Genomic DNA, 12887 nt, shown 5'->3' with positions numbered 1-12887 from the left:
AAAAAAAAAAAAAAAAAAAAAACAAATTAAAAAAATGGTAATTGTTTATGATACACAGTGTTTTAGCAAATTAGATGTCATTCAGTCAGGGTTTATGTCTATTTCACAGTCCTTCACCAGAAAAATTAATCTGTATACAGCCAGTAGTAGGACACCATATACACAGGTGCCAATCTGTGATTGTCACCCTCCAGGGCACAAAGCCCTTACATGCATTATGACCTCCATTTATCTCTAGACTGCCTGCCAAAGTAATCCTTTAAATTAAATTACATCAACCATAAGGCAATAGACAAGATTGATGAATAATACATTGCCACAAATCTGTAGATCTACAATAAAGAAGTACAGCATGTCACAATGAAAAATAACATGAAAATGATTCTTAGACATAAAAGGGCTTATCTAATATGGCAAAGTGCAGTCTGCAAAACATGGCAGCATGTACCAACCTATCACTATTTTGACTCATTGTAATTCATTTATTGTGACTCTTTCCATTGTAAAACACTTACTAAAAGTCAGCCTGTATCTGCAGGTAAGATTCATTAAGGGCCCATTGGACTTAATGCAGCAACTGGTGTGCAGTGCCCGGCACAGTGCGGACACGCAGATCCCAGCCCATCTGTGAGATGGCAAATTGTTGTGTCTTGTATTGGGGCTGCCGTGCCGGGTTGCATATTTTGAATGGCTGCTCGGCCCAAGAACTGGCAGTGCTGCACTATGGGGGAGGCCGAGTAGCCTCTCACCTATTGCAGTGGAAGGTATGTGGCGGCTCACAAAATATGGGGTCGCGACCCACCAGTTGAGAACCACGGATTTACATTAAAGTGACATTAAACCCTCAGATTTTTTAAGATAAAACAATACCGTAATCCATGGTAGTTTCCCTTCTCTTTGCTGCTCTTCCTTTTAAATCTGTATCTGTTCTCCCACAGCATGAGAAGACATGAGGATTTAAAAGCAGCAAAGAGAAGGGAAACAACCATGGATTACAGTAAGGCACACATTACAGTATTGGTTTATGTTAAAAAAATCTGAGGGTTTAATATCACTTTAAACTAAACTCTTCACTTGTATACTGTAGCTAAAAAAAATTAGAATGCTACAATTTCCCTTTTAACCGATTAATCGAACTTAATAAATCGGCCAACTAATCGATTATGAAAATAATCGTTAGCTGCAGCCCTAAATGTCTCCATATAAGACGTGGTTTAGGGTTACGCAAAAGATTCTTTCAATCACCAAGGCATTTAACTCTTTCACTCAGAGGAGAAAAATGAATGAAAACCAAAAGAAAAGGAACCCAAAAAATACAATTTCCCTGTAGTCTCACAAGCACCTCAGTGCCCCCAAATTCCAGGGTACTTTGCTAAGCAAATGTTGACCTTCTCATTTGAAGGTGGTCTTCCCCTTCTGCAAAGCATTACTGGACAATGAGGCAGCCCACTGAGGGACTGGTTAGGCGTTACAGGAGAGGGAAAGCCATCCCTCGTCTTTGGCAGATAGTTCAGGGTTAGCCCTTGCATGTTTTGATTGGACTTTACTTATGCTAAAACTGCTTTTCTACCCATACAAGTCGATGGGAACAGCAGGTTAAATCAGGCCGATGCAGCTTGGAAGGATGTCAACTGCACTTGTCAATATACTGTAAATGATCTCAACTGAAGTTCTCTGGACCTGTCAATATACTGTAAATGATTTCAGAAGCACCTCAAGCTTATGTCAAATGCAAGCACAATTCACTGAATTTACAAACTGCATTTGCCCATCAACACGAGCCCAAAGCCCATTGGCACAGGCACTAAGAACACCCCAGGTTTCAGGGGCTGCAGGGAGCTAGCAAGAATGAATACAAAAGTATATGCACACATTGTCTTCTTACAGATCCTCCTGTATTTTACAATAGAAAGGGTTACTTTAAGCAGATAAAAAGAGTTAAGATAGTTACCATGGTTGCTGCATTAACACACCATTAACACTGCACAACTTTACTAAGAACGCCTGAAAGGGCTTTATTTATGAACAGTGCAAAAAGTAATGTTTTGCATCAATTTTTAAACTCAGCATTAAAAAAAAAAGAAAAAAAAATGATGGATGAATTATGATCACTGTTATTAGACATTAGCCTGGTTAAATACATATCTTTGGTCCACATGTAAAAACATAGACATATTTGGCCTGCGTTCAAAAAAAGAAATCCAATTAATTATAAGTGACTGCTTCCACACCACATCAATAGCTTTAAAGAATTAACCTTATGCATGTTAGGAGATAACTAAGCACTGTGAAAATGAGCAACACTGACAAACTCCGATACCCATAGCAGCTGCTATCTGCCCCTTCTTGAAAAGATGCTATAACTGAGGCCAACAGAACTCTGCACTTCTGCAATAGCAGCTGTCAACAAAGCAGGCGGCTTCAAAGTTAGCGGAAGGGGTCAGAACAACTGCTTGACCCAATTCCAGCTTAGTCGAGTCGAACCTTTCCTATTATTTTAGGCATTTTGCAACATGTTAGAACAAACATTTTAATAACTTAGGGAGCTAAAAATAGTTGGGTCTCTGCTGCATGGGTCAGTCAGCTGGGAGAAACATAAATGTTATCAGCAGAATGCAGTCATACCGATATTCTGTTTATGACTGCCAAGTATGCCAAATAAAACATTTTTCTAATCAATAGTTATTAGTGAATGTGACTGACCAACAAGCCATGATGGCTGCCACCGAGCCTGGTTTTTGTAATCTCCAGAGTCATTGGTGGTTGGGCACTGTAGCCTGGCCAAGAAGAGTGAGGGTGGGTTTTCTGGCCACCACTCCATGATGGGATTTTACATGTTCTGGTTGTCATTTGTTTTTTTGAAAAGATTTGCCAGTCTGAGGGGGGCATGGGCAAAAAGGTGGACAAACTGTGACTGCTCTGGCCAGAATGCCACTTCGCTTTGTTCTGGGATTCTTTTTGCTTTCCTAAAATCATCCATACTCGGAAAAAACTCTGTTCTGATTTTCTGGAAAATAATAGTGGGTATGACAGACCCGAAACCAAATGCTTGGTGAGTGGCAGACTTTTTGTTTTATGATCAGTGTTTAAAGCTAAAGCTTCATATGCACATTATTGCAATCTGGTCCAAATGCCAAAGATGAACTCTAGGAAAATCAAAAACGTACCCTTGCAGTGGGGCTACCCCTACACTGCAAGGGTTAAGTGCTCATTTTGTCTAGGGGACTCAAATAAAGCAAGATTAACTGGCCTGATTCTCGGTTCTGCCGGCTCCCTCTGGGCTGCTAGACCGGTACCGGCAGCCAGTTCTCCCCTGGGCTCTGGTGGTCTAGGGATTGCTGACTTCATCACATCTTATGCAAGTCCATTGACCTGCATTAGATGGGAGGACACTGCGGGACATTCCATAGCCCAAGTGGAGGGTGAGAGTGGTGAGTCCCGACCTCTGCAGTCACTGTGGATGAAACAGCTTTGTTTAAGCCCCCTAGACAAAATGAGTACTAAACCCTTGCAGCGCGGGGGAATCCAGTATTTTTGGATACCTTCAAGTAGAACTGAAGCCAGTGTTAGCTTTGGATAGAGTAAAGGAGGGTTATAACCCCCTTCAGCTTTTTGTGTGCCATCTGTGTCCCATTGGGGACATTTCCCTTCATATTTTGTCTGATGGCCCCAACAGGAAGTGAGAGAAAATCCCTACAAAGAAAGGAAAATCCTTGGTGGTCAGCATGTTCCCCAGAACTAGTGTCCCCATTTGAAGATTTCCTATCTATTCTTGTTCTGACGACAACTCGGAATTTGGGGTTTTCTTTCACTTTCAGGCTAAGTTCACACATTTGCAGTTTCGTGCATTTTGGTGCTTTTTTGCTTTTAAAACCATACATTTTTCCCTGCATAGAGATTTCTATGAGACCAAAAAACAGCACGGCATCCACCTCAAAATAGCTCCTGCATCTTTTTGCGCTGCATTTTCTCTAGGCGCCACACAACGCTTCGATGTGTTTTCCCCCCACAGTTCTCTTTAGGGTCACAGGAGGACATATACTGACCTCCTCCCATGACCCAAAGTTCAGTATATAGCGAGCTATTGCCTGCGATATACTGAGAGTGCCGCAGCCGGGATGGATCCAGACATTACTGTCGAGATCCACCCAGCTGTGTGAGTGACAGCGGGCTCTGCCTATCCATAGGGAGAGCCAGCTGTGCCCGCCCCCTCCCCTGTCTGTTCCTCCACTCAGCGCTGGAGGATCGGAGAGGGGAGGGAGGAATCCCTGCGGGGAGCAGTAACTGACAGTCACCGCTCTCTGCAGGGAGATGATCGGAAAGCGAGTGAGCGACAGTATGTGTTCGCTCACTTCCCGATCAATAAAGCCAACCTGTAACAGCTTCTTTGTCGTAGGTCAGCTCTAACTATGATGATCAGTGAAAATCACTCACCTCATAGTTCTCCTTTAAGGCCACTTTTTGTTTAACAGTTGTATTATGTTATTCAAAAGTTAAAATCAAAGCCAACAAATAGTTTGCATTCTTACTCAAGGCGCATCACATAGTTCCTTAGAAGTGTTAAGAAAGAACCAAGGGTTAAGGAAGCTCCTTCCCATTAAGGAGTTAAATAGGCTGGTGCAGAGCAGATAAGTAATACCCCTGTGAGAAAGCCTGCAAAGTAGGGCTGCAACTAATGATTATTCTCATAATCGATTAGTTGGCCGATTATTTTTTCGATTAATCGGATAAAAAATATATAATCCTTAATTTAAATAGAAAATACACCAATGCAATGTTACAAACTAAGTTTACTTCAGAATAAAGCTGCATGCACAATTTTTTCCAATTGCACTGCACTGGAACGCAGGCATTGCGGTAATGTGCGCTCCAGTGCGGGCAATCACAGTATGGGTTAGTGGGAGGCGCGTTTGAAATGAATGGCACTGCCGAAATAAAAATGACTTTTCCCCACTTTTTATTCAAACAAAATTAAATAATTGTATTGCAAGCACATGGCACTTGAATAGCTTCAGCCATGGAATGACAGGAGAAAGTGGCAAGATTCCACAGGTGGCAGCTGAATGTAAATACAGCAGGTAGTGGGCTGGTGCAATAGCTAGTCTGCTATGGGCCATTTCAAATAGCAATAACAGGCTGGCTATTGCACCCACCCACTGCTTGCTGTGCCCTCCTCCCATTGTGGAGGAAAGCGCTTGGGGATCCAACCAACTAATCAATAATGAGAACAGTTGACAACTACTCATTATTGATTATTATCGATTAGTTAATTGCAGCCCTACTGCAAAGCATGTACAAAAAACAGTTGTTGGGCAAGATTTTATTTTCTGTATTAGGCAACCTGCTAAAAAGAAGGAATCCGACCTATAAGTGCCCTTGTGTTTCAATGGATTACAGATTTACATTAGACTTTGTGGTGGATGTGAGTGTGCACCAGGAACCAGCTAATACAAATAAAAGCCTAGAGGTGTCCTTTATGGGCACCCCACAGCAGTGGTCTACCCGACGCCTCTCTCCACAGCAAACATGAGTGCCACACAAATCTGTGGTTGAGTGTCAGCAACATACCCCAGCATTTATACCCCCATTGGCAAACTAGTCAGCCTACCATCACCATGGTGTCATGAAATGTGTCAAGGCAAATGTTAACTCCACAAGAACATGACTGGAAGTTTGAAAAGTCTGGGACAGGCGTTAATTGATTTACATATCTGAAAGTATAAATTACTGCCAGATTTAAAGAGTAAAGCTATTAAAAATGGAATTATAAGTAGGGGACAGATGGTGTTGAAGGCCCTCACCCATTTAGGAATGCTTGTTCTAGTTTGACACAGATGGCCTCTTGCAAACAAGATACCCTCTCAGTCCAAAATATGTACCTTGCTCCTTGAAAGAATGTTCGTGCTCCTTAAGGAACACGAAGACTGCTGAGTCCTGATCTGCAAACATCACCTTTTTATTAAACTTAAGTCATGTGCTTGTTTCGTCTACCAAACGTACAGGTCTTCACGTTCCTCCATATACTGGTCTGCGCCTTAAACCAAGTTAATCCCTTTGTGTTCAAGTGTTGGTCCTTTTGGATGTGCAAACTGTTGTCTTAGCTTTTTGCTGACTTAACAAACAAAAGGAATGCAATGCTTGTTTTTTTATTTCAAGACCGCCTCAACTTTTTTTCAACACTCCAAACACATACAGGTTGACTATACTGCCTAGTATGATCTTTTCTCTGTTTGACGGTCACATGTTTTTGCTCACCTCTGTAGTGGTTTTAAGAAAAGTCCAGTATCAGCAGCCGAAAATGTACAGGTTACCAACAATGGGAGATTCCGTTGTTTAGCAATATTCCCATCTGTAGAATATATCCCTTTATTGAAACAGTGGATATTGGTACAAAAGGTCTAGCGAGGGCATAGCTGATCTGGCTTGAGTTTTGTTTGGCTGTCAAATTTTTTTATAGATTTCCTCACATTTCCTTATGGTCTCAATAGTCTCTGCAGTTTTTACACAACTTAAAAGGGATATGACATTGTAAGACAACATTGCCTCCTCTGCCTGTAACTTCAATTTATAGACTTTGATGACAAATACTCTAGAGCCTTGGTTCTCAACTAGTGGGTCATAACCCAAAAGCGGGTTGCGACCCTGTGTTCAGTGTGTCGCCATGTGCCTTCCACTGTGCTAGGTGAGAGGCTCCTCAGCTCCTCCTGTCAGTTCTTCCACCAAGCAGCCATTCAAAATATGCTGCCCGGTGCCGAGTGTCTGCTTGATGTGGGATGGGCTGGGGCTACGGCCATGAGGGAGCTCCATCCATACGTATCACTCCCTTGTGTGTCCTGTAGAGGTGCCTGGACCAAAGTGATGTCACATTCTGGCTCCCAGCACCTCTACAGGCAACTCAAGGCAGCTGGTCAAGCATTGCACATATGGATGGAGCTCAATCATAGCACAGCAGCCCACACTGGACCCCAGGCTGAGGATCCACTCCAGCTCTCGTAAGGTATGGAGACTGGGTGGAACGTTTCAATGGCATCCCAAACGCAGCTCCCATCAACAGTTTGATCGCCCACACTGGAGCACGTAGTACCGCGATGCTGTGCATTCCAAGGCAGTGCGACTTAGGCCGCGACTTACTGACTAAGGATAAATGTGGGTCCTGAGGTTACACAGGTTGAGAACCACTGCTCTAGAGTTATTAATGTACCTTACCATGTTGTCAAACAAGGGCACTAGGATTGTAACCAAATATTTAGCAATAGTACATATCACACAGTAGGTACTGCTGACAATAGGTCTTTAAGGGGCTCCTTCCTTGTTTATCTTTGGAAGTTAAAACAGGCATGGTGTAGCGTCCACTGAATTGAGGTGGTTATACAAGGTCCGATCAATGGCTTTCACCTTTCCCAGCTATTGTAGGCAGTCTATAATCTTTTTCTCATACCAGCTAGTGAGGCTTCTTTTTGTGATTCACTATAGTCTGGCCTCACAAGTAAATTACACTGGTTTAGAGGTTTAGCTTCAGTTTTTCATAGCTGCTGCCTGGCATTGAGTAGTGCTTATTGTTAGCCAATTATTCCAAGCCATTCTTTAGCTCTGTTTTGCCCCTATATTTTCCATTTAAGGTGAACATGTCACTTTTCAGAATTAGCGCAAAGTGACAGATTCTCTTGATAGTGACCTCCCCTCCAGCTAACAGTTATCTTCTCCATGCTCCCCTTATAACGTGTTAATCCCCGGAGACCTAAGTAAAGAGCCCCAAGTAAGCACCATATCAGTGTCTCATAAATTACATAGAGATGACGACTTTCCTCTGTCCGCCCCCACTTAACAACTGACAATGCCCAGGTCTGGAAACTGGGCACTCAGGTGCTGCATTCTGGGAAGAAAAGGAGAAGATCACAAGCTTTCCCATAACACGAAATACTTCAACTGATGAAGGAAGTGTGGCAAAGGTATCAGTGGAGGAAGCAAAGGGCATTCAAAGGAAACGGTCAGTCACTTTGTGCTGAATGTGTTTTCATAAGAAATATACCTGCTACCATATTTTATATATAATTTTAAAAAATTACATTTCAGTGTTGTTAAATAACAGTGTACAATCCAAATTTACAAATAAAAAAAAAATATGTGCATTCATTAACTTTTTTCATTGGAGGCTGCAAAGCATTGCAAATGTGATCAGTGGATTACAAGTGCAATGCACAGGCTCCTGCAGAGGTACGGACCTTCGTTTATGGAGCTGAAGGAAGTTAACAATGGACTACAAGTGTGGTGATGTCACCATTGTTCCACTGAGAACTATGAGTCGGGGTTTGTTGCTTTCTCAGTCACAGATCCTGTAAATGGATCTGTGACTGAATGAATCACAAGCTGATTTAAAAAATATACAGAAGCCTGCAGGTAAAAAGCACCTTGTGATTCAGTTAGGGTGGGATCCATAACGGCCCTAAGTTCCATACTACACCCAATATGGTGTAACATGAAACATGCTATGAAATTTTTTTTTTAATCAAAGTTCATAGTTTGTGCAGACACACTGGGGGGATTTATCAAAGCACTTGCGAGTGTTTGAACTTGCACATAAAATATTTGCACCAGATTTATCAAGCTAGTGTAATGTTGTTGATAAATGAGGTTTAACAAGTGCAGATGAAAACACGTGCAAAAAACATGGGGGGGAATTTATCAAAGCAGTTGCGAGTGTTTGAACTTGCACAGAATATATTTGCACCAGATTTATCAAGCTACTGTAATGTTGTTGATAAATGAGGTTTAATAGATTCCAAGAAAGAAGACTTCTAACTCCAGGCAAAAAGCTTAACTGTCGCATCTTGAAGAAGTGGTCATGGGGACTTCTTAAGTTGTGAGTGTTTTCTTAGGTGATGCTCCAGTTTCACAGCCCAGAACAAGTGCAGATGAAAACACGTGCAAAAAAGATGCAGTTGAAAAAGTAGTGCAAGCTCTGAAGAAAACAGGTGCAAAACAGGTGCAAAACACGTGTAAAAAACATGCAGTTGAAAAAGTAGTGCAGGCTCTGAAGAAAACGGGCACATGTTAAAAGACAGATTTGCACATTAAAAAAAAAATGATCTAAGAGGCTAAAACTGTCGCAAGTGCTTTGGTAAATTCCCCCCTCTATATTTTACTGAATATCAACTCAAATAACACAGTTCTGGCGGGCGGGTCTGGCAGCGGCGAGCATGAGGTGGGGAGGAGGTGCGGCGCGCAGCGTGTGTGGAGCTGTGAACAGGGCCAACTGATCAGAAGCCAATTAATCGATTATTGAAAAAGTTGACAACTTTTTCAATAATCGATTATAATCGATTATGTCGATTAGTTGTTGCAGCCCTACTTTAGACCAGAAGCTGTTTAGCATAGGGCAGGACCCCCAGTAATGCAAAACATCTCCAATGGCATTGTAGCCCCAAAAATATACTGCAGAGAGGGAAGGATGAGATGTGCCAACCTAGAGGGGACAATATACCATCGGGTGAGAACCTGAAATGCTTTTTTAGATGTCACATTGATGGAACAGGAAGCAGCTGAGGACCAGATTTGTTGCCAATCTTCATTGGCTTTAGTGGTTTTGAGGTCTTTTTCCCCGCTATTGAAACATAGGCAGACAATTAAGGTGGAAGTATAAAGTAGAAATTGGCTTAGGAGAGAGGTGCATGAAAGAACATTTGTCCAAATAACATTACTGGTTGAAACTTGATTTTTGCCTTGGCATGTAAGCATCAGCAATTTCTCCACTGGTAACTTTTCTAGCAGGTCTCCCTCTAAAGTCTGCACTACATTGTCTGGAAGCTCTTCCTACACAGTCTCTGTTGTATTCTATTGCATGTTTCTCTTAACACTATGGGGGGAATTTATCAAAGCAGTTGCGAGTGTTTGAACTTGCACAGAAAATATTTGCACCAGATTTATCAAGCTAGTGGTATGTTGTTGATAAATGAGGTTTAACAAGTGCAGATGAAAACACGTGCAAAAAACATGGGGGGGAATTTATCAAAGCAGTTGCGAGTGTTTGAACTTGCACAGAATATATTTGCACCAGATTTATCAAGCTACTGTAATGTTGTTGATAAATGAGGTTTAATAGATTCCAAGAAAGAAGACTTCTAACTCCAGGCAAAAAGCTTAACTGTCGCATCTTGAAGAAGTGGTCATGGGGACTTCTTAAGTTGTGAGTGTTTTCTTAGGTGATGCTCCTGTTGTTGATAAATGAGGTTTAATAGATTCCAAGAAAGAAGACTTCTAACTCCAGGCAAAAAGCTTAACTGTCGCATCTTGAAGAAGTGGTCATGGGGACTTCTTAAGTTGTGAGTGTTTTCTTAGGTGATGCTCCAGTTTCACAGCCCAGAACAAGTGCAGATGAAAACACGTGCAAAAAAGATGCAGTTGAAAAAGTAGTGCAAGCTCTGAAGAAAACAGGTGCAAAACAGGTGCAAAACACGTGTAAAAAACATGCAGTTGAAAAAGTAGTGCAGGCTCTGAAGAAAACGGGCACATGTTAAAAGACAGATTTGCACATTAAAAAAAAAATGATCTAAGAGGCTAAAACTGTCGCAAGTGCTTTGGTAAATTCCCCCCTCTATATTTTACTGAATATCAACTCAAATAACACAGTGCTTTCACTCTTGCCCGAATATTCCCTGCACATTTGATAATGTATGTGGTCTGTTAAAATGACCAAATCTAGCAGATCATTTCTTGTAGTTGTAGATTTCTCTGTAGGATAATTGTCTTGTAATGTGGACCAGTAACAGTCTAAGACATCCCAAGTCTCCCGGACATTTCGGGAGTCTGCCGCTATTAGATAGCGGCTCCCAGGCGCCCGCAAGAGAGACATTTTATCCCGGACAGGATTGAAACATTTCCGGGTCTGCTGCACTCACTAGTTCTGCTGAGTATAAATAACGTTTTTAGCTGTAAGGGGAAAAAAAGTTTGTGCCTGCAGATCCTGTAACGGTGGCTGGTCAGTGGGAGGGGTTTAGGCACGGCAGGGCGGCCTGTGATTGGCTGGAGACAAAAGTCCCTGAGCTAGCTCTGCAGACACCTTGTGATGAGTGCCGAGGGGGAGCCAATAGAATACGCCTGTGGAGGGTGAGTGGCACACTTTCTAGTCTTGTCATATACTGTAGTGTTAAAAATCACAAAGAAAATAAAAACATAATGTAATTAATAATAACATAAAATAATATAATTAATAATAATAAAATGGTATAATATCTACTATGTTTGTGTGTATACATATATATATACATACACACACACATACACTCACACATATATACTATTATAATTATTATATTATTTTGTATGTTATTATTAATTAAATGTTTTTATTTTATTTGTATTTTATTTGTGATTATTAATATTATATGCTGCTGCTGTCAATCAGCAGAGGTGGACCTGAGGTGCTCCTCTGCTGATTGACAGCAGCAGTGGGTGGGTACAAGAGCAAGCCTGCTATTGGCTATTGCAATTTGAAATGACCAATAGCAGCCTAGCTATTCATTCCCCTGCTATTTAGTTGTTTAGTTTTTTTTTTTATTGTGAAGGTGGCCGACGGCCGCTGTCAAAATAAAAAAAAACAGAGAAGGTACCTCCCTGAAATAAGGTTTTGCAGGTTGGGATGTCTGCAGTCTTAACACACATGTTCCTTCAAAGCTATCTGAAACAGCAGTTGAGAAACAGAAAAACCCAGTGACAGCAGAAACATTTTAGAACTCCCCTACGTTTTGCTCTGGTAACAGGAAAAGCTTAGTGGAGCAAATCAGCCCGTTATATCAGGGTTCATGCAGTTTACAGGATACAAATATTGGAATATACTTAGAGAAAGACACACTCACATTACCTGTGCAGGGCAAATTGAAAGTTGCATTGCAAAGCCCCCCCCCCCCCTGAAATATTCAGTGTCACTAGTTCAGACAGGTGACAGAGCATGGGCCTAGCAAATGGCTGCTAGGCCTGATAACTGTCACAAGGGAGTAGGTCACATGCTCCCCCATTCCTATAAGTGCTGTATGTCAATGCAGGAAGGAGCAATGAGGGAACACAAGAATACAGGAATAAGGGAGGGGGGCCATCGACCCTGCATAGGTATGGTGACAGTGTCCCTTTAACATAGCTAAAGCCCAATGCCAATCTAAATCTCGCCACAGCCTGTGTATTTGATATGGAAAGCCCCCTACTAGGTACGCGATCAGCAATAGAAACACAGTTTCTAGTAAAGTGCGGTTTATAACATATTTTGGCAGATTGTTCCTTACTTCCCTCCCAGGTGACAGGTGTCAGAACAGGAAGTGAAAAGAAATCTCTGTGGGTCAGGCAGCATTTCAAATTTGACAGATAAGTCTCTTCTACTAGCCCCGGGAGGCTTGTAGAGGCAGATGGATGAAACTACAGCATCACAGTTATAGAAGGTAATAACTCTCTACGTTGCTGCATGGCGTAGTCTCATTTGGGTAGGCAATTTTCATTTCATGCAAAAAAAACAAAAACAACTTGTGTAAATCATTTTTTGTGTCTTAGTAATGAACTACATTTGTTTGCAAAAAGACTGCTATGTGTTACACACACTGGAGATTAATGTTGTTGTCTGCATAGGCAAAATTATGACAATTATACAAAATATAAATACATTTTATTGCACTTTAAATACCACATTTTTAAAAATCAGTGAGCACATTAATAAGCATCAAAATTTAACATTCAAAATAAAAATAAAAAAAAAGTTAAAACTAAACAGAGGTGAATTTCATTTCCATGAGCAATAAAGCCAGAAATTGCTTTAAAAGTATAAGAAATTGTATGCAAGTAAAATATACAAGCACCTTGACCTAGTAAAACCCTAGAATATCAATGTTCTTACAAAGTAAAAGCTT

At 41.4% G+C, this 12887-nt stretch overlaps 1 protein-coding gene across 1 annotated transcript in view; it reads right to left on the bottom strand.

The window, feature by feature from the left end:
- The window catches only part of LARS2 (leucyl-tRNA synthetase 2, mitochondrial), a 146180-nt gene extending 133667 nt beyond the window's left edge, over positions 1 to 12513 (bottom strand). The window contains exons 1-2 of the mRNA XM_018565390.1: positions 12508 to 12513; positions 10310 to 10311 (exon numbers count right to left, since the gene is read on the bottom strand). The gene's annotated coding sequence lies outside the window, so the exon portion shown is untranslated. The remainder of the gene's footprint in view (positions 1 to 10309; positions 10312 to 12507) is intronic.
- Positions 12514 to 12887: the final 374 nt, after the last annotated feature.

Source organism: Nanorana parkeri, unplaced genomic scaffold (assembly GCF_000935625.1).
Source record: "Nanorana parkeri isolate BGI_ZX_2015 unplaced genomic scaffold, ASM93562v1 scaffold840, whole genome shotgun sequence".
NCBI classification, from domain to species: domain Eukaryota; kingdom Metazoa; phylum Chordata; class Amphibia; order Anura; family Dicroglossidae; genus Nanorana; species Nanorana parkeri.
This window is presented reverse-complemented; position numbering and strand designations above follow the sequence as displayed.